This window comes from Chelonia mydas, chromosome 2 (assembly GCF_015237465.2).
Source record: "Chelonia mydas isolate rCheMyd1 chromosome 2, rCheMyd1.pri.v2, whole genome shotgun sequence".
Taxonomy (NCBI): Eukaryota; Metazoa; Chordata; order Testudines; family Cheloniidae; genus Chelonia; species Chelonia mydas.
Window position 1 is genome coordinate 69,095,675 of NC_057850.1, and position 21,090 is coordinate 69,116,764.

The window sequence follows — 21,090 nt, forward strand, 5'->3', positions numbered from 1 at the left end:
ATGGAACATATATTCTATTTCCCTAAATTAAGTATCCTCACACCTTCTTGTCAACTGTCTAAATGGGCCATTTTGATTATCACTACAAAAGTTTTTTTCTCCTGCTGATAATAGCTCATCTTAACTAATTAGCCTCTCACAGTTTGTATGGCAACTTCTCTGTATGTATATATATCTTCTTACTATATGTTCCATTCTATGCATCCAACGAAGTGAGCTGTAGCCCACGAAAGCTTATGCTCTAATAAATTTGTTCGTCTCTAAGGTGCCACAAGTACTCCTGTTCTTTCTGAGCTTTCTGTCTGCTAATTTCTCATTGAGTCCCAACTCCTGAAGTTACATGATTATATGAGAAATTCATTTAAAAAAAAGGGGGGGGGGGAAGAGACCCTGAAGGCTCAAAAAAGATGGCAAATAAAAAAGAAACCAAAACTTGTGACCACTTTTTGGCATCTGACTCATTTTTTGAATGCTTGGAGTTGGTTATATTGTTCACTAAACAGCATACATTACCTCCTCTACTCCCTCTCTCCCATATTCAGGCATGTACACAGGGTTTGAATCTACACTGATTCTTGTACCTTGTGTAGTGATTTACACTGGTCCACTAGTCCAAAGTGGGTGTATACAAATACTGGAAGTCACTGGAGAACCTGATAGTTGTGGGCTTATCTTGATGTGTGAAAAATCTTCAGAACTTGGAAGCTGGCCAGAGGAGTGAAAATGGCCACAGATAGTAAAGATCTGGAGGTGGGAGTGGAGGAAAACAGTTTGGAAAGGCTCTTGATAGGTTCCATGGTATAATAAAGGTGATATATTGTGAGGTGTTTAGGGCACGCAGCTTTACTTGGGAGGCACTTGACACCTTGCAGGACTTGTCACTGGTGGTATGTATCCACTGAAATCCAAGATGTGATTGCAGCTTACATATGCAGACCCACGCTAACATGACTAAAAATAGCAGTGTAGATGCAGTAGCAAGGGCTAGCAACATGAGTCACTATCCAGGTTCTGAGGTGGGCTTGGATAGCCCTCACTGTAGCATCTACCCTGCTATTTTTAGTCATACTAGCATGGATAAGGCTAGTGCAAGTATGTCCACCTGAGCTGCAGTCACACCTCAGTATAGACATACCCGAGGTTCCAGTCAATTAGCAGGTGCTCAAAGCATTCCGCACAGTTGTTTGTTCTCCCATTCCTAAGATATATGATGACAAGACACCTTTTTAATTATAAGAAGGAGAATATAGATATTGGGGGGGAAAACACTTTAAAATATGTGCAGATCTATGTTCTGCATTAGTTGTGGATAGTTTAAAAAAAATCTAATGAAGCATTCCAGGTAATACTGTCAATTTCTTGCATTTCACTCAGTTTGGGCCACAGTTTAGTCACTTTCACTTTTGTTTCTGGTCAGTTTCATTTTCTAGTTCCTATGCCCAAGCACAAACTTGTAATGCTATTCTAAAAGCTGCAGAAGAATGTTTTTAAAAAGGAGTAGACTAGGTTGTCATATGGTGCTGTCACGTTGAGAGCAGGGAAGGCTGGGAAATCCTCTTCAGGACATAATGTAAGAGTTACTAGAGGGAAGGCTCTGTGGAAGGAATGACCTGCAGCCACTGCAGTAACTGGTTTAGAGCTTAGTAAGGGCCAGTTTGGAGGTATGAGTTGAGCCTTTCTTTTCTTTTCTTTTCTTTTCTTTTCTTTTCTTTTCTTTTCACTGGGATTGCTGCTTGTATCCATTCTGTCCTTGCAATTCTTGAATTCTGGAATGGAGATGAGTCTGTCACACAAGATTTCCAGGGCCCATGACAACATGTAAAAGCAGGTATCATGCCCTACATCCTTACCTGTACCTTACCAGCACCCAGTCCCCAAATGTACTTCTCCTTTGTCTTTTCCTGCCCTGCTCCCATTTTTTTCAAATGGACTTACAGTATTACCCACCCCAATTGTACAAAAACCATGTCAGGCTGCAAATAATAAAATTGTCCAAAATATTAAAATAGGTGCAGTACAACCAAACAAAAATACAGTATAATGAGGACATCAGCACAGAATTTTGATCCGGAGGAATTTAGAAAGTTGATTCAACAACTTGTGATGCTGAGGATTTAAGCCGTCCTGCAGAAAATATTTCCGGTGATATGTGAGCCAGCTTGACTTTAAGATCCCAGGTCGAGTTTGCCAAGTTGGCAGTTAGGGAAAAAAAACATATTTTAACTTGCAGATTGAACATTTTTGATCTGGAGTCACTGAGACACAATAAACCATGAGGCCTATTATGCCATTTTTGCTATTTTTTTTCTAGACAACTGCTCTTTAAATTCCAACTCAACTTCCACCATTTATCAGTAAGAAGCCAGCTCTGTTAGAATTGGGAGGGGCTGCCATAATGCAATGCCACCTAAATTCCACTGGGTGGCAGCTAAGCTTCTTGTCAGGTGAGAGTGGATGAATTCCTGTTCAGTAGAAGAAAGACATTACAGTCACCAGGGCAATACGTGGACCAGCCAGAAGATTCTTTTAAACATCGCAGGAGTCAACTATTGCCCTTTTCAGCCTCAGTTACCCTCTGCTTACCCTGGTAAGATTGGTTTACCTCTGATTATCCTTTTTTTTCTCTTGCTAATGACAAAGAACCTTCAAATCTCAGTCCCCATGTGGTGTATTAATTGAATCATAGTAAGTATATGTAACCTACATCACTACCCTTACAATTCTAGGGTCCCTGATTTTATTAAAAAAGGAATATGGTCACATGAAAACATTTCCTGGCCACATAATTTGACAAGCCCTTCAGAGTTGCATGCATACTAAATTAAGAAACGGAAAACCATAATTAGGTGCATTCCAGAATGTTTCCCTCAGCCTCATATTGTTGGTCACACTAAGATACTACTGAAGGAATTAAAATTCACCCACAGATGAAAGATGACACTTTTGAAATGAGTGATGGGTGAACCTCCAAATTCTGACTGCAGTCAGACCACCATCTACTCTGCTGTGATCTGTTCAGCTCTTACAAGCTAAGGAGGGATAGGGACAGGTTGGTATTAGAATGGGAAACCTCCAAGGAACATCTAGCTGCTGTTGCTGGAAGTGATGATCGTGATACACTGGGTGGCACTCTTCTTCTTCTGCTCCAATGTGGTACTCATGCACTGTGCTGCTGGAAATGCCCTCCTGAAACTGAGTGGTGAAACAAAGGACTTCATTATGTAGGATCATGAAATTGATACTTTTCTTAATAGTAGGTGTCACTGTTTTAGAGTAACTGCACTTTTACCCCCATGTGGTTTGCTCAAGGAGTGCTCCCAGGTCTTAAACATCTAGCCATCACCTCTATCTGGGCAGGTATTCACATCCTGCTCCCTTCTGACCACGAGTTTTAGGCTGTAACCCCCTGCTCCTTAATGTGGTTATCCCCAGCAGGTGTAACCAAGGACCAGCCCCTTGGTCTTTGGCTCCTTTCCAAGGATAATGACAGTGATATGAAAGTCAGAGGGGATTTAGGACAAGGCTGATCGCCATATTTGGGGTCAGGAAGGAATTTTCCTCCAGGACAGATTGGCAGATGCCCTGGGGGGGTTTTCACCTTCCTCTGCAGTGTGGGGCATGGGTCACTTTCTGGAGAATTCTCTGCACCTTGAAGTCTTTAAACCATGATTTGAGGACTTCAATATCTCAGACATAGGTTAGGGGTTTGTTACAGGAGTGGGTGCATGAGATTCTGTGGCCTGCGTTGTGCAGGAGGTCAGACTAGGTGATCATAAAGGTCCCTTCTGACCTTAAAGTCTATGGTTCTATGATTCTATGATATACCAGGAACTCAAACAGCTCTTTTAAAGCATACAGAGAAAACATAAAAGAAAAAGAGATCTAGACACATATTAACATACCAGAAGTCAACCATCAGTCCAGACCCTGGCAGGTTCAAACCTTTCTAACTCCTCAGCAAAGGTGGTCCCCCTCCCTTGGATCAAAGGTCAGGTCTATTTGCTGAAATAAAAAGAAGACCACTGTGTTAGTTCAAGCTGGCCTTTTAAACCCCAAGTCCTTTTTTTTGTGTGTGTGTCTCAGCCTTCAGAGACCAGGTAAAATCAGTCAGAGCCCCTTTTCCCACAGGAGGCCAAGCTTAAAGGCTGGGTATCTGCATAACCAGCATGGAGATTTTGCGTTAATCACCTCTTAGTGCTCCCAGATTCTGCAGAAAAATCCCCCTAGTGAGCCAGGAAAACACAATTACATATCAAATGTATTAGCACAAGGGGCTGAGGATATTCTATGGCTCATACTGTCTGCCCCTTTCTCAGTATAATGGTCTTTGAAGTTTTCATGCTTTCCATGTAAAATGCAATAATCTCAGATAGGCCTGTGTTTGTCATATCTGCCACAGCAGAGATATTAATCTTGGTGTCCTGGCCACATTACAACAAGGATAAATATGTTTTGCCTGCTTAAATTTCCCCTGTATTTTCAATTGGACACAGTATTCTTCTTTTTCGCTTCTTGGCGGGTATGATGTTGTTTACATAGAGCTGTGTATCATCTGCATACTTCTGACACTTCAGCCATTGTTTTACCATTCAGATGTTGAATAATATGCGGGACAAGACTGAGCCTTGTGGGACGCAAGGAAAGGGATCTGGTCTAGAGGGAGAGATGTCCATAATAACCATCTCCATTTTATCTGGGAGGGATGACCTGAGCCATTTCAGGCCATGTCCATTCACTTCAGTGCTTCCTGGAGGCAGAACAAGAGTATTTGGTGATTAGTGGTGTCAGATCCCAAATAGAAGTCGCACGAGGCGAGTATGGATGTAGTTCTCTTGTCTATGATGAGGAAGAGGTCACCCACCAGAGCAACAAATGCTATCTTTGTAGCATGCCCTGCCTGGCCTGAAGCTTGATGGAGAGGGATCCAGGATACTGGCAGCCAATGTTGGAGACTGTTTTGCTTGTGTCTCAATAACCTCAGTTTGAAAAAGTTAGACACTGAGTGGTAGTTCGGGAGGTCTCTGGAAAAGTCATGCATATAGGGCACTGTTTCCCAGCTTTCCTCATGCCTAGCCAAAATTGATGCCTGAGAAGCTGGCCAAAGCTGAACCCGGGTAAGATTAAGAGGATACTGTTACAGAGAGGGAAACTTTTTAAAGAACTTGCCTCCTTTGTAATATTCATTACTGTCAAGGGCATCTACTATGAGATATTAAATAGGTCCAAAGCCTTTAGGTCTCCTTGGTGCTTTTGAATACACAAATAACTATGGTGCAAAAAATGTCCAATTGTGACTGACCAGAAGGTGACCACCCATCCTATCCAATGCATATGATGCAAAGCAGCCCTGAAGCTGTCAGATCTGGCCCCTGGAAGATCTCCCACAATGCAGGAGGAACCTGAGGTGGTGTAGAGACATTTTAGTGGCTTTTAAGCCCACCCCTTCCCTGCTCCTGGCAAAGAGGAAGTGACAAGGACATCCTTATACCTTCATGATTACTGGCAGCTGGACTGGCCTTTGGGCTTTTCCAGTGTGCACCAAGGAGCCCAGCCTAGCAAAAGCGGCCTCAAGACTGGGTAGGTAGGGTTTAGAGCTACCTCTGCACTCCCTCCTTAGGTTTACAAAGCCATCTTCATATCTAGGAATAAAGCCAGATGTTCTGGAAAAGCTTCAACTGGTACAAAATACAGTTCATCTCCTACAGGTCACTGTGAACATATCACCCTGGTGCTCTGCTGTCTGCGTTGGCTTTCCAATGAACACAGAATCCAGTTCAAGGTCTCTTCCCCTGACTTTCAAAGCCCTCACTGGGATTGGCCCTGGTTACCTGAGATTTGCTTCCATGACTATGACCTCCAGCAGTGTTCCAATGGAACAATGAAAGTGTTCCCAAATATTAGGAGTTTGTGAGTGCAGGAGACAGAATTTTCACAGGAATTCAATCTAGATTATGGAACTCCCTCCTAAAAGAGATAAGGATGACCAGATAATTCAGCATGTTCAGAATCAAATGCAAAAATCATTCATTCGACTTAGTTTTCTCTTCAAAAACTCCTACAGACACCCACTCACATATACAAACCCCTTTAAGCTAATCAAATTATTTTTCCAATAGGATGAGAAGGAAGGAAGAGAGAGCAATATTGTTATTTCTATTTTTAATACTTGGGAGACGATCAGTTTCTGTACTGATGCTTTGTGACATTAGAGAGCTTTTTCATTCTAACTCAGAATCTAACTTCCTAACTTGTTCCCTCTGTGTGTGCGCATTTCTCTTACCTACCTTGTGTGCATCTTGTGAGGATTAATTTTTGTAAAGTGCTTTGAGATAATTAAATGGAAGGCATGGCTATTATACTAATATCACTAGTAATCAGGACCATATCAAAACCTTTTTGCTTAAAAGATTTTAAAAGTACTCCTCCTCCCTTCCCCGGTACTCCCTACTCTATGTTTCTTTTCATGGACTGTTCAGAATGGAACCAGTTTTGGAAAAGCCTTTCTATTTGACTCTTTCTCTCTGATTGCTACCTAATCTTTTAAAAGGCAGCTACTCCCCCTCCACTAAGTATCATTTTGGCAGGCAACTAAGGGAGGAGGAGCCTGTTCTTTAAAGGCTTTGAAAGTGCGTGGTTACAAAAAATAAATAATTAAAGCAACAAGGCTTTTGAACAAAAATTCCTTCCACTGCCCTTTGGCTCATTGTGTTGCTGGCTCTTTTTTATTATTTAGATTGAGTGTGTATTTTAGAAAGTTAAGTTTTAAGCAAATAAGGGTTTATTTGATATTAAAAAAATGTTGCACTAGCAGTTGGTTCTGGGAGCACATGCATGGTCACCTGGCAGAAGTAGCCTACAGGAGGCACATCAGAGGTCCAGGATAGGTGCCAGTGAAAGACCAAAACAAAAGCATCCGCAGCATTTGTTTCTGGTTAAGTACTTTAGCATGAGGCTCACCACTGGAGTGGTTTACCCAGCTTTTATCTATTTGGAATTCACCCTGTGCGCAACGCAACCACCCCCCCGCCCCATTACCACCTCAAAGAAAAGCAAGTTAATTAGGTGGCCGGGGGAAGCATGAGATTTTTATCTTCCTTTATTTGATTTTTACAACCTGATGACAGCATTTGATTGGTTGGTAGCTAACACTATTCCTGAAGCTGTTAGACAATCGTCTAATTGTTCACTGTGTGGCACGCTCCATAGTTGATTATTTTTAATGCCGGTTATATTTTGTGAGCAGCCAGAAAAGCATTTTCTTTTCCTTTTTGTTTGCCAGTTCTGCCTGCAGTCCACAGAGGATTCTACAGAAGGCTGGCAATTCCAGCTAGGATCCTCTGAATGAATAATTACTATATTTTTTGCATGGTTTCATTTCCCTGTTTGGGGAGTGTGTGGGGGGGTGTCCTTGCCATTCAGTGGGTTATTATGTTGACATATCAGCTGTCATGTGACCAGCATTTGGTGGATCAAAGCTTAAACCTTCTGACTCTCACACACCATACAGTCCTAAGACAATGCCAAAAGTTTTGTAATAGTAGGCACACACACCATGAATATTTAGTGTATGCTCCAGTATAAATAGAGTGTAAGAGCTACATAGCAACAACTTGTACAATTTTGGCCTGACTTGGGTGTGTGCATTTTTGGAGTGCCCAAATGAGACAGTCTAGATCCTCACTTTCCTGTTTGACTTCATTTAGAGCTGCTGGTGCTTTGTGGCGATGGAAAACTGAGTCTCAGAGTCTCAAAAATGGAGGTACCCAATATCAATAGACCTTGAAAATTGGGGCCATACTGTTTTAATTTAAAAAAATATGGGAGGATGGCAAAATTCTTTGCTAAGGTACATGTATGCAGCGAACATTAAAGTCAGTAGAATTGCATCGAACTATCTGAGGGAAGAATTGGACCCAGACTGTATACGAAATGAAATAAATGAAATTAGGCTCCTCAGAGTATCAAAAACATTTCCTCTTTTGTATCTAGTTTTGTTGTTGTTATTGGTACTTTTTTTTACAGTGCTAGGTACCTCACAACGATTGGTTAAAAGGTCATGATCCCTACCCCAAAGAGTTTACAAACTCAGATTCTGATTCTGCCATAGGAATTGTGTAGTTGGACATTTTCTCCTGTGTGAAGTGTCATTGAAGTCAATGAGGCAGTTTTTAAACATGGAGGTAAAGCACATATGTAAGTGTGTGCATGGACAAACCGAAAGACAGATAGAGTAGATTATGTTGCCTTCTATATAACTGAAATATGATAATTGCTACGTCTTATTCTTATGTTGTTCTCTCACATGCCTAGAAGTAACAGGTGTTATGTAATACCTACCTTTGTTACCTTCAAAAATATAAGTCAAACAAAAACATTTATTACTACTAGCCAAGTGTAGAAACATGTGCCTTACAGATCAAAGCTAAAAGGAAAAAAGTGGGGGCTGGGGGTAGAAGTGGGAGGGGATTGATTTCTGCTGCTGGTCATTAGAAGAATGGAACTACAAATATAGTAATGACAACAAAGTTCTGGATCTTGCCATTGATGGAAAATGATCATTGTCCATGAGTTATTCTGAGTGTAAGGAAGTTTTTTCACAGCAATTTAGCATGGTGAAGTCTACTGATCACTGTGCTGCAAGAGTTGAATAAAGCAGTTCTGTTTATCATTTCCCTTGTGTAACTTTGTGACTAGCAGGGGACAAGTCCCTGAAGGCTAGAAGGGCGTACATAAAAACAGAGAGAGAGACAAGCCCTTGCAAAGTTAAGAATACTTGAAATGATTGAGATTATTTAAAACTAAATGTTTAAAAAGACAAGTGCCTAAACTAGAACCCAAGATTTGATCTTCCCCAAACTTTAGAAGGGATTTTGCTGTGAGAGCTCACCTGTATAATGAGACAAATCAGAATGCTGGATCTGAAATTCCATGCCCACCTGAACTTTGGGAGCACTGAAAATCCAAACTTGGGTTTGAATTTTGTATCTAAGGCCTCTTTCTTTAATGTGCCAAAGTGAAACACCAAATCCAAGCATCCTGAATTTTGGGATGGAAGGTGGAAATGGGAAGAAATGGCATTAAAAATCTGGTTCTGAATTTTACAGTGAGGCCTTGTTGATGTAATAAGCCTACTGGAACCCTGAACACCGAAGTCTGAGATAGCACATCTGAATCCAGACATAAAACTTGTTCAGAATTTTCAGTTGAGGCCCATTTCTAGATGAAACGTTTCAGATAATAAAAGTAAACATGCTACAGGGACTACAAATCTGTTTTTGGCAAGCAAAACTTACAAAGCAAGACTGGAGTTCTGAATCGGAGATGATAAAGCAAGAAACCATAATGTTAAGACAGATAAAAAAGTAACACCCCCCCCCCCCGTCCTGTTTTCCTCCACACACACTCACAAAGTTGTTTACAAAAGTGCCTTGTAGTGACTGGTGGTGGTGTCACTCTGTTCCATGCCCCACAGCTATCACCGGGCCTCATGGGAGATGTGACTACAGCTTAGGACATGGGACCGTTTGTTCACACACTTTCTGTGAAAAGAGTTTTGAAATGTGTTTTGAATAGACAGCATTTTCTTTGTGTAGTTGGTAAATAACACAGAGCAAAGTTAGTCAGCAAGTTGCATAGCTTCTGCATTCTGATTCTTTGGAGCCCTTTTGTACCAAGCTTGGCAGGATGTTTTTAACAGAATGTGACCTGACTGGGATACCAGAGGTAAGGAAAAATAAAATATTGGGGTGGTTGTGGAATATTTTGTGTAGAGCTGACAGAAAATATTGTTTCAAAACGTTTCATGAGAAGAGGATGGTTTTACTGCAATCAAGTCAACATACTGTATAGAAGAAGCAATGTATTTAGGTTGTTTGTGAGTTATAATTTATCATAAGTAGATTCTGTACTTCCATGCTTCAAGAGAAAAGATACTGATTTGCAAGTCTCATTATTATAATATAGTTGCTAAAAGACCTAATATTTATGGTAAAACTCCAATATATTTTGTTTTCAATTTTAGAAAAGAATAAGGAAATTGGACCCAGTTGTTTGTAAAAGTCTCAAAAACAGCAGTGCAAGAATCAAAGCTGTGGAAAAAACAACAAAACTAGAAGACAATGACCTATCGGGCAACTGTACAAAGTCACCAGGTAAAGGTAAGAGAGAGAGAATTGACTGCAGTGCTTTGACTAAGTAAAATCATGTACAGGATGTCAGCACCACACATTTTGCTATGGAACCAAGACTTGTAGTTTTGACACTACCTGGACTAATTTGGATCCAGGGCAAATCGTCCTGGGGAATTAACCTCCCAAGTGTTTACCCTCTGTATGAACACCCCCTTTTCTCCCTCTGCTGGTCACTCAAGGAGCAACACTGATATTAACTGCAAAGGAAGTCAGTTGCCTTTCTTCTGAATTCAGAGGAAAGTGCGGACTGTTGCTGAATCTTATTGATTTTGTTATTTGTTGCAGCCATTTCTAAAGCATTCATCACCATAGTATCTGGTGATGCTAGATTCAGATAAGATAAGCAGGAAAAAAGCAAAGATTAGAGATAAATTCAGATATATAAAAAGTTAAGGGGGAACTAATTTTCATATAAATAGTGCTAAAGTCGCTGAAATGTTTAGATGTACGGTATGGGATTTCTTTTTAGATTTTGCTAACAATCTGGATTATCCATTTGTGTTTAGGATCTAAAAAGTGTGAACAGAGGAAAACTGCATCTATTGTTACACATAAGAAACCAAATAGGTAGGCATGATCTTGAGAATTTCAAATGGTCATTTTGCTTGCCTTTATATGAGGCCCCAAACATATTCACAATGTGCACTGGACTTTTTTCTATACACAGACAGAACAAGACTTCACAATACTTGCACTGAACTTTTTTTCCCAGCAAACATAGGTGACTTAAAAAAAAAAAAAACAGCTCTCTTGGGCTCATTGATAGATTGGCTGGGGAGCAGTGTGCGAAAATAAAGTTCTCATGAGTCATAAAACTATTATTCATAGCTGAAGACTTATATAACAAAGAAGTCTAAAAATAGCCTTAGAAAATTGGAAAGTTTCACAGCATTTGTGTCGCAGATACTGAAAATGTTTTTTGTGGTAAATGAGCATGGAAAAGTTTGCTAGTTTACTTATTCTGAACTTGGGTTGTTTTTTACTGTAAAGCACAAAGGTCTAAATATAGCTGAGAGACTGAATAAGTAGACCAGTGATAAATCATGAGTAGTAAGAAGGCTGAAGTAACCACATCACTGCTTTCAATGGGACATGTTAATGGCTTTGATTTGATAGAGTATTTCCAGTGATACTTTTATAACATCAGACTTGCTGCTGAACTTTGATCCACTGGTGTGTAGTGGATAAGGGCAGATAGTAAAGTTGCCAGCTCCATTCTAGTTAGAGCAAACAATTCAGCAGAAGAGGGTCCTGGAGACGAATGTGTTATGTAAAATGGAAATCTGTCAAATATGAATGATTGCAGACAATGAATATATAATCATGGATCAGGGTCCTGTGGTGCTTGGCGTTGTACAAAAACATAAGAAAAAGGTGGTCCATGCCTCAAAAAGCCAAAATGCTTACAACGTATATATAAGATGAGAGACAGCTGGTGGATACAACATACCAGATAGTAAAGATGAACAAGAAATTGTTGCCAATAAATAAACCACACTTAAATACAATCAAAATAGTATCATGGAAGTTTGTGTTGTTAATCCCTTTATACCAACTGTAATTGGAGTGTTATTAGATTTGGTTTTAATCTCTTTGCTTTAGTAGTGTCTCACCCACCATAAAAATAACTGCATTACAAATGGTTTAAAACTCTACTTCCTCTTACATTTCTTTCCTCGGATGTGTGATGACTAATACCCTGTTATGCTACAGCCAGTTCATTTTATCAAACTCAAATCTGAACAGAGGTAAAAAGTTCAGCAATAATAGGCTAAATTTGGCTGGTTTAATATTTTTGGAGCTTACAGTGGATAAACCAGTAGAGGTCAGTGCAGAGTGCTGAAATGGAAGTATAGTTGCTAGATAGTAAAACATAGTGTTTTATACTCCATGTCTAGTCTCCAGCTGTAACTCTTTAAAAATCTGTTAAAAGAAAATAACTTAAACTAAATGTTTCTGTCTTCTCCACCAAGGTAGATTCAAAATACTTGGAGGATAATGTAATAATGACAGAACACTTAAATAAAGTTTTTTAAGGAGTAGCAATGGCATGTGTATTGTAGCACAGGACAGCTTGCAATGAGGCACTAGATTTATTATTTTTTGGGATCATTTTAGGGGCCAGCATGTAATTCTTTTTTACAAACTTTTTTGCTGGTAAAGTATAGAAATCATAGAAATGTAGGGCTGGAAGGGATCTCAGGAGATCACTAGTCCATCCCCCTCACTGAGGCAGGATTAACTATACTTAGACCATCCCTGCCAGATATTTGTCTAACCTGTTCTTAATATAACCTCAGTTAGCTGACTGTCTTGCAGGGCGATGGTGGGAGGCATAAAATAATTCTACAGAATCAAGGTTTCAGATAATACATGACATTTTCAATTAAATTAACAAATAGGGGTCATGATCCTGTTTCAAGTAGCAGAGAATTTGGATAAGCAAGATTGAACAATGTTCTTAAAATTCAGTATGTAAAATCAAAGTATGTTTAGTATCACTTTTTCAAGCTGTTCTTTGCCCATGGTTTCCTTTAATGATCTAAAGTAAGGAAATTCTAACAAAGGCTTTGTATGTGCAAAGATCCTGCAATGTACAGTAGCCACATAAAAGTTCATTTCTGAAGGACTTTTGTTGAAGCTGCTTTCTATAGATCTAGAAAGTGCCACCCACCTGTTGCCTGTTTTGTTTCTTTGTTATTTTTAGTAAGCTTTTTGAAAAGCAGTTTGCTATAAGTTGTACTTTGTGATTCTCAAAGAAATTGTACAAATATAAACAAAGAGGGATAAAAAAAGAACTCTGAAAGGAAGTGCCCTCTCAGAAAGGTGGGATTTTCAGAAGCACTCTGGCTCAGCATTGGTCTAACTCTGCGCTCCATGCAATCAGTGAGAGTGTTGCCATGGGGAAGTTTACCATTGACTTCACTGGGGCCAGAGCTATGCTAACACTGAACACTTTTGCAAATTCTACCCATACTAATAAATAGTGTGATCCTGTGATGTACTAAGTGCTATCACTTTCCATTGATTTGGGTGAGAGTATTCAGTACTCAGCACCTCTGAAAACCATGATATTTTTACTTATGTACCTACATGTGGATTTAGGTGATAGTTTCAGGCGTCCTAGACTGAACTTTGGCCTATGGTCCTATGATCAAAACTGTATAATGCTTAATTGGATTTTGGAGACTGCATTTGCTGAGGTAAAATATTCCATGCATTTTGACTTCGTAAGTTATCTTAGCAGGGTTTTTTGTTTTGTTTTGTCAAAAGATGGTTGCAGGCACAAGTACTTATGAACTTTGTAACTCACTCTGGTGCACTTTTTTGTTACACACCGTTAACAACAGATGACCTACTCATGTGAAAAGCTCTACCATCTGACAGGCTGTCATTGGGGAGGGATTACCTGCAAACTTTACAAGAGATTCCAACAATTGAGCTTTATGGCTTACGCTGGTTGCTTATGGGGCACCAGTGATAATTGCACAATTGACCTTTTATGTGTGTGGGTTGCCTCCCATTGTGTCACCTTGTGACCTGTGTAAAGGCCATGGCACAATGAAAGATATTAGATACCACTAGATTCCAGGTTTCAGAGTAGCAGCCGTGTTAGTCTGTATCCGCAAAAAGAATAGGAGGACTTGTGGCACCTTAGAGGTGCTCAGATAAATTTGTTAGTCTCTTAGGTGCCACAAGTCCTCCTATTCTTTTCACTAGATTCCAGTGGTCAGTCCAGTATGACAAGTCAACTTTGTTATGCAGACTGTCCCCTTAAACACACTGGGTGAAATCCTAGCCCCACTGAAGTCAGTAGAAGCTTTGCCATTGACTTCAGCGTGGCCAGGAGTTCTCCCATGATTGTTTAACACCTTTTCTTCGTGAAAAGAAACAATCATCTTGGAAACAGTCAATATTCTTCTCTAAGGAGGGCACAAGTGCATGTAAATGAGCATTAAATCCTCTGGTTTCAGAGTAGCAGCGGTGTTAGTCTGTATTCACAAAAGAAAAGGAGTACTTGTGGCACCTTAGAGACTAACCAATTTATTTGAGCATAAGCATTTGTGAGCTACAGCTCACTTCATCGGATGCATTCAGTGGAAAATACAGTGGGGAGATTTATATACACAGAGAACATGAAACAATGGGTGTTACAGTGTGTATGGTAACACCCACTGTTTCATGTTCTCTATGTATATAAATCTCTCCACTGTATTTTCCACTGAATGCATCCGATGAAGTGATCTGTAGCTCACGAAAGCTTACGCTCAAATAAATTGGTTAGTCTCTAAGGTGCCACAAGTCCTCTTTTTCTTATTAAATCCTCTGTGTTCTGCAGACTGGAATGTTAACCAAGAATATTGAAATCTGTTTGGGCCATGAAATCTCACATAATACCTAGATTTAAGTGGACCTTCAATTAACGACCTAGCTTTTCTCTATATAAACATAAATTACTCTTAATGTATCACAAATGTATGGAGAAAAGCTTTCTAATGAAGATTCCCCTAGTTCCTCCACTCCCACCCCTTATTTTGGCTGTATTTAGAAAAACTAAGTTTGAACAAAACAAACCCAAACCCAAAAACACCTTTCTTCCCTAACTAAACTTCTGTTCTCAAGATCATTCAGATATGTAATATTTTCCTGTCTTTTGCATGCTTCTGTGCATTTATACATGGGAGTAAAAGGTATGAACAATTTTGCAAAAATACATTTATAGTCTGATGATCATTTATTTTTACTAGCTGTTTCAGCTTTTTCTCTGAGCAAATACATTTCTCAAAAAGTACCACAAAGGTTGAAACTAGGGTCATTCTTCTTTTCATTTTAAATGTCTCTTTTTAGCTCTCAAGTCCTAAAATGTAGAAGTCCAACTGTTTGTGTTGCTTCAGTGAATTTTATTTAGAAGCCAAATTGCATAAACACCTGGTCTGCCTTTTCTGTAGCATATGGAGTATAAAACCCCTAAAATTCAGTGACCAAAATAATATCAATGGATAGGTGTGCTTCAACCATATATATATATATATATATCATATTAAGAGTTTGCCATTCTTGTCTGTATCCATACCCTATACAGCAAATTACTTTTAAATTGTAATAGATTAAGGAACAGAAGGGTTCTGTTATCACCAAAAGTTGTACTCTGTTACCAGATTAATATTTGCTATTTCGTTGATTGGGGTACTATTGTCTATCACATACTTATAGGTGTATTAACTCTATGATCTCACTATTTCTTCCCTTTCTAACTTCTGTGAGTCCTTGCCATTTCTTAAAACCCTTCCCTGTCAAGCAGGTGTGCATTGTTGGGCTATCCAATAGCCCCACATTCAGATGATTATGTATTTTAGTATCTCATCTTGAATACGTTAAGGGGAATAATCTTTGGCCTTTGTGCATTGCCCAATAGGGAATAAATTATTTTTTAAATATTGGAATGATGTGTATTTTAACATGTACTGTACACTTTGGCTTTGTCTACAGTTGGGACTAGACCTGATTCAGCCGTTGGTGGTCAGTAATCAGGGTATTTTCAGTATGTAGACCCCTGCATGTAGTCAAGGACATGCCGGGGTTTGGACCAACTGAGTTAATTAAGGTTTTCCCCTTCTTGTATTCAGGGCATCAATCCACAGAGTGCAAAAATAACTGAAAAATAAATTATATCCCATGTTACACAAGAAAACATCGTATTAGCCATTTTATTTCTGGTGGCCCCGCTATTTCAGAGGAGTGCATTTAGTAGTACATTCACTTGTTTACTGTACTTATGTGGGATAGGAAATGGTGCTTTTCACTAAATACAGTAGTTTATTTAATTTATTTAATTTCAGTATAGATATTTCTCCCATTCCCCTGAGAGCTGTTGGAAACTTATTCTTTTCTCCCTGCGTAGCTTGAACAATCTTAGCAATTTTTTATTATTTTAATTTATTTCCTCACCCTCTCTCAGTGTCCTGTAAATATATATGGCAGCTCTGGAAAAAAAACTAAATCAATTTGGTGCATGGAGGTGTTGACCTCCTTTCCTAACTAACACCAACTCTAGAATAAAAGAAATGCTGAATTATGGTTCTCTCACAAAGACTGAAAACTGCTTCACTTTTCATACATAAAGCTTCAGGCAATGCTCTCACACATAAGTATGGGTAAGAAATCAAAATTCATACAGCAGCCTTAACGCTGACCAAAACAAATATGAATTCAGTTTTTCCAGTGCATATAAATAAATATTTCTATATTTACAACACATTTAAGTTATTTCTGAGGAAATCTCAATTTTTAACAATTGTATTTTTACACCATATCCCATATTTGCATACACCTATTATTTTACAGGCAATTTAATTACAACAAAGTTAATGATAAATCAGAAAACCTTGTCTATATATATATATATATATATAATCTTGTATTTTTGAAATCAAATAACCTGATTTTAATAATCTATTTTGTTTCTGCATCTGTTTACAAATCATTTGTACATTGAGTGATAGCAGAACAAATGGTTCCACAAGTAAAAGAATTATCCAGTAACGGTGGCCCAATTATGTGACTGTGGAGAAATTTTCGTGTGTGTGTTTTAGGTGGGAGGAAAGACTGTGATGGAGAACATAAAAAGTATTTGATTTATATTTGTAATGCAGGGGGTGAACTATACCTAGGAAATTACAAAATAGAACAAGGTGTTAATTGTAAGGCCTAAGGCACCCTGCAAGGTTCTGAACGCTGAAAGTTCATGTAGATTGAGATACCCTGCAACTCACAGACCCTGCTGTGGTTCTTAACTCAGAGTAAATGGAACATGATTCTAATGCAAGGAGTGTCATGGGAATTTTTGGGGAAGGGAAAGGTGGCATAAAAGGATAGACAATGGAGGAGAAGAATCATAGAATCATAGGACTGGAAGGGACCTTGAGAGGTCATCTAGTCCGGTCCCCTGCACTCATGGCAGGACTAAGTATTATGGGCCATTAGGTCTTGATCTTGGGAGGTGCTGACTGAATGGGAGTTGAGGGTGCTGAGCAGCTTGCAGGATCAAGCCCTTAATAATGGTGTTCCAGCCACTACTGGCTGATAAGAGTACAATGAAATTCACCACAGTCAGCCTCAGCTTGTGACAGTATTGAAGAATTCTGATTCTGATGGGCCAGGATGCAAACATGTTTTGTCACTGTCTCTGAACATGCAAATAGCTTGACAATATTTGTACTACAATAAGCAGTATGTTCACAGTGAGGATGCTGTATCATTTCTATCAGTCTAATCTATCTAGGCATTCCTATTGTGCTCCTTTACACTGTGCCAGGTGGTATCTGCACCTGCTTGAAAACGTTTCAAAAACTCAGTGGCTGAAACTTGGCACCCAGGTTGTCAACCCAGAGGTATTTTATGTTCCATTTAAGAAAAACAACATAGTCAAGTCTGCAGTTACAGGACTTGGTCCAGCTTTCTGATACATGGAGGGTCTATCACATACTGTATGCTGGAAAATTGACGGCTGCATTTGTGTTGCAAGAGAAGGTTTACTAAGACACTGTATGTGGTAGAATCATAGAAGATTAGGGTTGGAAGAGACCCCAAGAGGTCATCTAGTCCAACCCCCTCCTCAAAGCAGGACCAACGCCAACTATATCATCCCAGACAGAGATGATTGGTGCCATATATTGGCAGGAAGAATTGATCCTTTGCAGTTCAGGGGCTTCAGAATGGATTAATCTCAAAAGTAGTAACTATGGGCCCTTGGTTTGAGAGTCATGTGTGTTGCACTGTCTAGGCACAAGAGCATATGGGTTTATATGCTAAATCATAACCAGAATAGAGAATCAGAGGCCCAAGAGTCCTCTGCTATATAGTTCTGCTAGCGTAGTCCAATAATTGTAATGAATGCTCCAAAGTAATAAGCAGTATGCTTGTATAAAATAAAGACCAGTGTAAGCTCTGCGTTCATTGATTGGACCCTTAAGCAAATGTTTCTTTCCATCAGCTTGCTCATGAGGCATAAATGTAATTATAGATCCTGTGCAGCAGTATCTGTAATGGTAATGGGCTTGTAAACAATCCCAGTAAAGTTATGCAATGCACACTCTTTGGTCCATAGACTGAATAGACTATGAGGGCACATCTTCACAACTGAGGGCACATCACTGCCACCACAAAAGTGTTTAACCACATTGATTTCTTTGGAAGAGTTAACAATTGTGCTAGTGTGTTGTTTTTTGAATTGGAGCTGTGTAACTGAGGTGCCTCTCAGCACTGCAAATAAAGGAAACCCTTGGTGAAAGAATAAGAGGACTTCATATGAATGTATGGAACTGGATATATCTTACATGTAAAACAATGAAGAGGGAGGTTCAAATTATGGCTGGTCCTAAAGGAAGAGACACACCTATGACATAGCAGCTATAATTTATCTAGGTGCATGGAAGGGAAATAAGGTAGGAGTTAGCTATATGCCAAGCAGGGACAGGGGCAGGCCAGTGGCTCTATTCCCCATGAGCTGGCAGAGTTGCATTGCGGGAGCATTGGTTAGAGTTATCCAAGGCATCCCTTTCTAACACATGCGTAATTCCTCCATAGCCAATGCTGAGGTGAGGCATTCTTTCCCTTTCACCAGCATGGATCAGGTTCTGAGAAACCTAAATGTTGTAAGAGTGGTTCAGTCACTTGTGCTTAGGCATCAGGCTTGCAGCCACATAAGACAGGTAAAGTCAAAGTGTTGTTCCAATACTGTGATGATCAAATCTGAAAAGTTGGAGTTTGGGTGTTGTCACAGATCCACAGGGTCGGGGCTATGCCCGCAACTTTGGAACAGTTCTCGGAGGAACCTCTTTGATGTGCCAGACCCCAAAGGGTTTCACTCTTCCTTCAGGGTACGACACACGTCCTCACTGCCTCCTGAGAGTGAGCCTCTGGGGCTTCAGCACTCCTGCTTCACGCTATGAGCTCTGTTCTGTGTGTTGAACTGAGACATTCTCCTGGTAGAGACTTTGGGAATTAATGCACCTCACCAAATATTTACAGTGACACTCAATCAGCATTTTCAAAGCAATAGAGTTTCTTAGTCAACTCTAACACAGCATAGGGAGTTGTTAGGTTAGCAGAGAGAAATGAAAATTAAACCACAGTCCATTCTGGTCAGCCCAGAGCACCAACCAGACTGCAGTGTACTCCATTTTCAGGTGCTCTGTCTCTCTCTCTCTCCAACTTCCTTCTTTAGACTGTTACCAGGTGAAAGAACTCTAAGCTTCTTCCAGAAACCAACTGTTATCCCCACCACCTCACACTTCCCAGTCCTTTGTTCTTTTCCCAGCTTCCCTACTGAGAGGTGGGGAAATCCTCTCCTCCCTCTGGGTCATTGGCTGATAGGTGTCAATGTCCTGGTGAGTGGGCTTTCCATTGTCTTCTCAGATTTTCATTGATACGGGTTGGCCTCGGCCAGTCTTTTTTAATGGCACATTCACTCCACTCAGGCAGTTAGTTGACACACGCACACCTAAGTCTCTCAGCCTTCCTTGAGAGCAAATGAGTCCTTTTCTCCCCCATTAGGTAGCCATGCAATGTACAGGGGAAACTGAGGCACACATAGGCCTCATAAAATAGTGCAGAATGCTCCCACTTCATCACAGGTGTAAACTAGATACTTATCGAAAGTGTCTGAACCTCTTGGGACTGCACATTTATGTTGGAAAAATTGTGAGTACAGATGTTTAGCTAGGAGAGCTACGTAAATAATAGGAGGGAAGTAGTAGAATTCTGAACCATGTGTTTATCTGATCCTGTTTGCATCCACTTTTTGTTCTCTGTCATGAAAATTTGTGTGAACTGCTTTTTGTTTGGGGAAAGGTTTTTATTCATGTGACTATTGGCATTTGGTGATGAACTGGTGAATGTGTGCAGGCAGTGCTCATCTGGGTTTGGGAGCGAGGATGATAGAGGCCAGGAGAGATTAGTTGTATACTTTTAAGTCCGTAGTTTTCTCATACAGAATAAATACATAAATACATAAGCAGCAGTGAGGAGGAGAAGAGAAGTCAGGGTGTAGGAGTGAAGCTTAGGGAATAGCAGTGAAGTCTTTTAGTTGGAGACATGATACCTGCTGGAGATATTTGCACATGTTCTAATACTCCTCCATGTGGACAGGCATTGAGGCCGGGGGAACAATACCCAATGCAACTATATTTTGGAATCTCTTCTACACATGGTAGAGAACCATGTACATGCTCCTGCAGCTGCATGATCACCCACTAGCATAATAGGAGTGGGATGCTGTCAGGGAGGAAAGTCATAAGCCTCACTTCCAATGTCACTGAGAAGTTGGTGGGAGGAGAGATGAGCAAAATGCAATGTCAGCCAAGGGGGAGGTGAGGCACAGCCATAGCAGCAGCATCAAGGTGGGGATCAGCACCTTCAAGCTGATCCTGGAGAGGTCCTTACTGCTGTATTTATCCACAGGGTGGATAAAGCAGGAGATGTGGCTTGCTGCTGGGCAGCTGTTTTTGTCAAGTGGGAGCACACTCTGGATAACAGGAACTAGGAACATAGAGAGGACAAGTGGTTTCTACAGAGGCACTGGGAGACATTGCAGTGTCAAATCATGAGGGATGAGGAGCTGCTGTGGTGCGGGGTTTTAGGTACTGGAGGAGGCAACTTACAACTGGAGTCCCCAAGTATCAGACACATTGATGGGTCCATAAGAAAGAAAAGCCTCTATCAAAGAGGCCACATTTGTTCCTCTGTCTCTGAGCTCTTGGGCAAATGAGGTGAATACTTCCACTCCCCTCGTGAAGGGCTGCTCAACTTGTTCAGGCCACTCCAACTCCTGCTATCTATACCTCTTATAGTTTCAGGAGACTTAAACTACAGGAACCTCTGGATTCTTCAAATGTTTCTT

The 21,090-nt window shown here is 40.2% G+C and overlaps 1 protein-coding gene across 1 annotated transcript in view; it reads left to right on the forward strand.

The window, feature by feature from the left end:
- Positions 1 to 10,021: 10,021 nt before the first annotated feature.
- ST18 (ST18 C2H2C-type zinc finger transcription factor) overlaps positions 10,022 to 21,090 on the forward strand; it is a 210,571-nt gene continuing 199,502 nt past the window's right edge. Inside the window, exon 1 of the mRNA XM_043539630.1 lies at positions 10,022 to 10,157. The gene's annotated coding sequence lies outside the window, so the exon portion shown is untranslated. The remainder of the gene's footprint in view (positions 10,158 to 21,090) is intronic.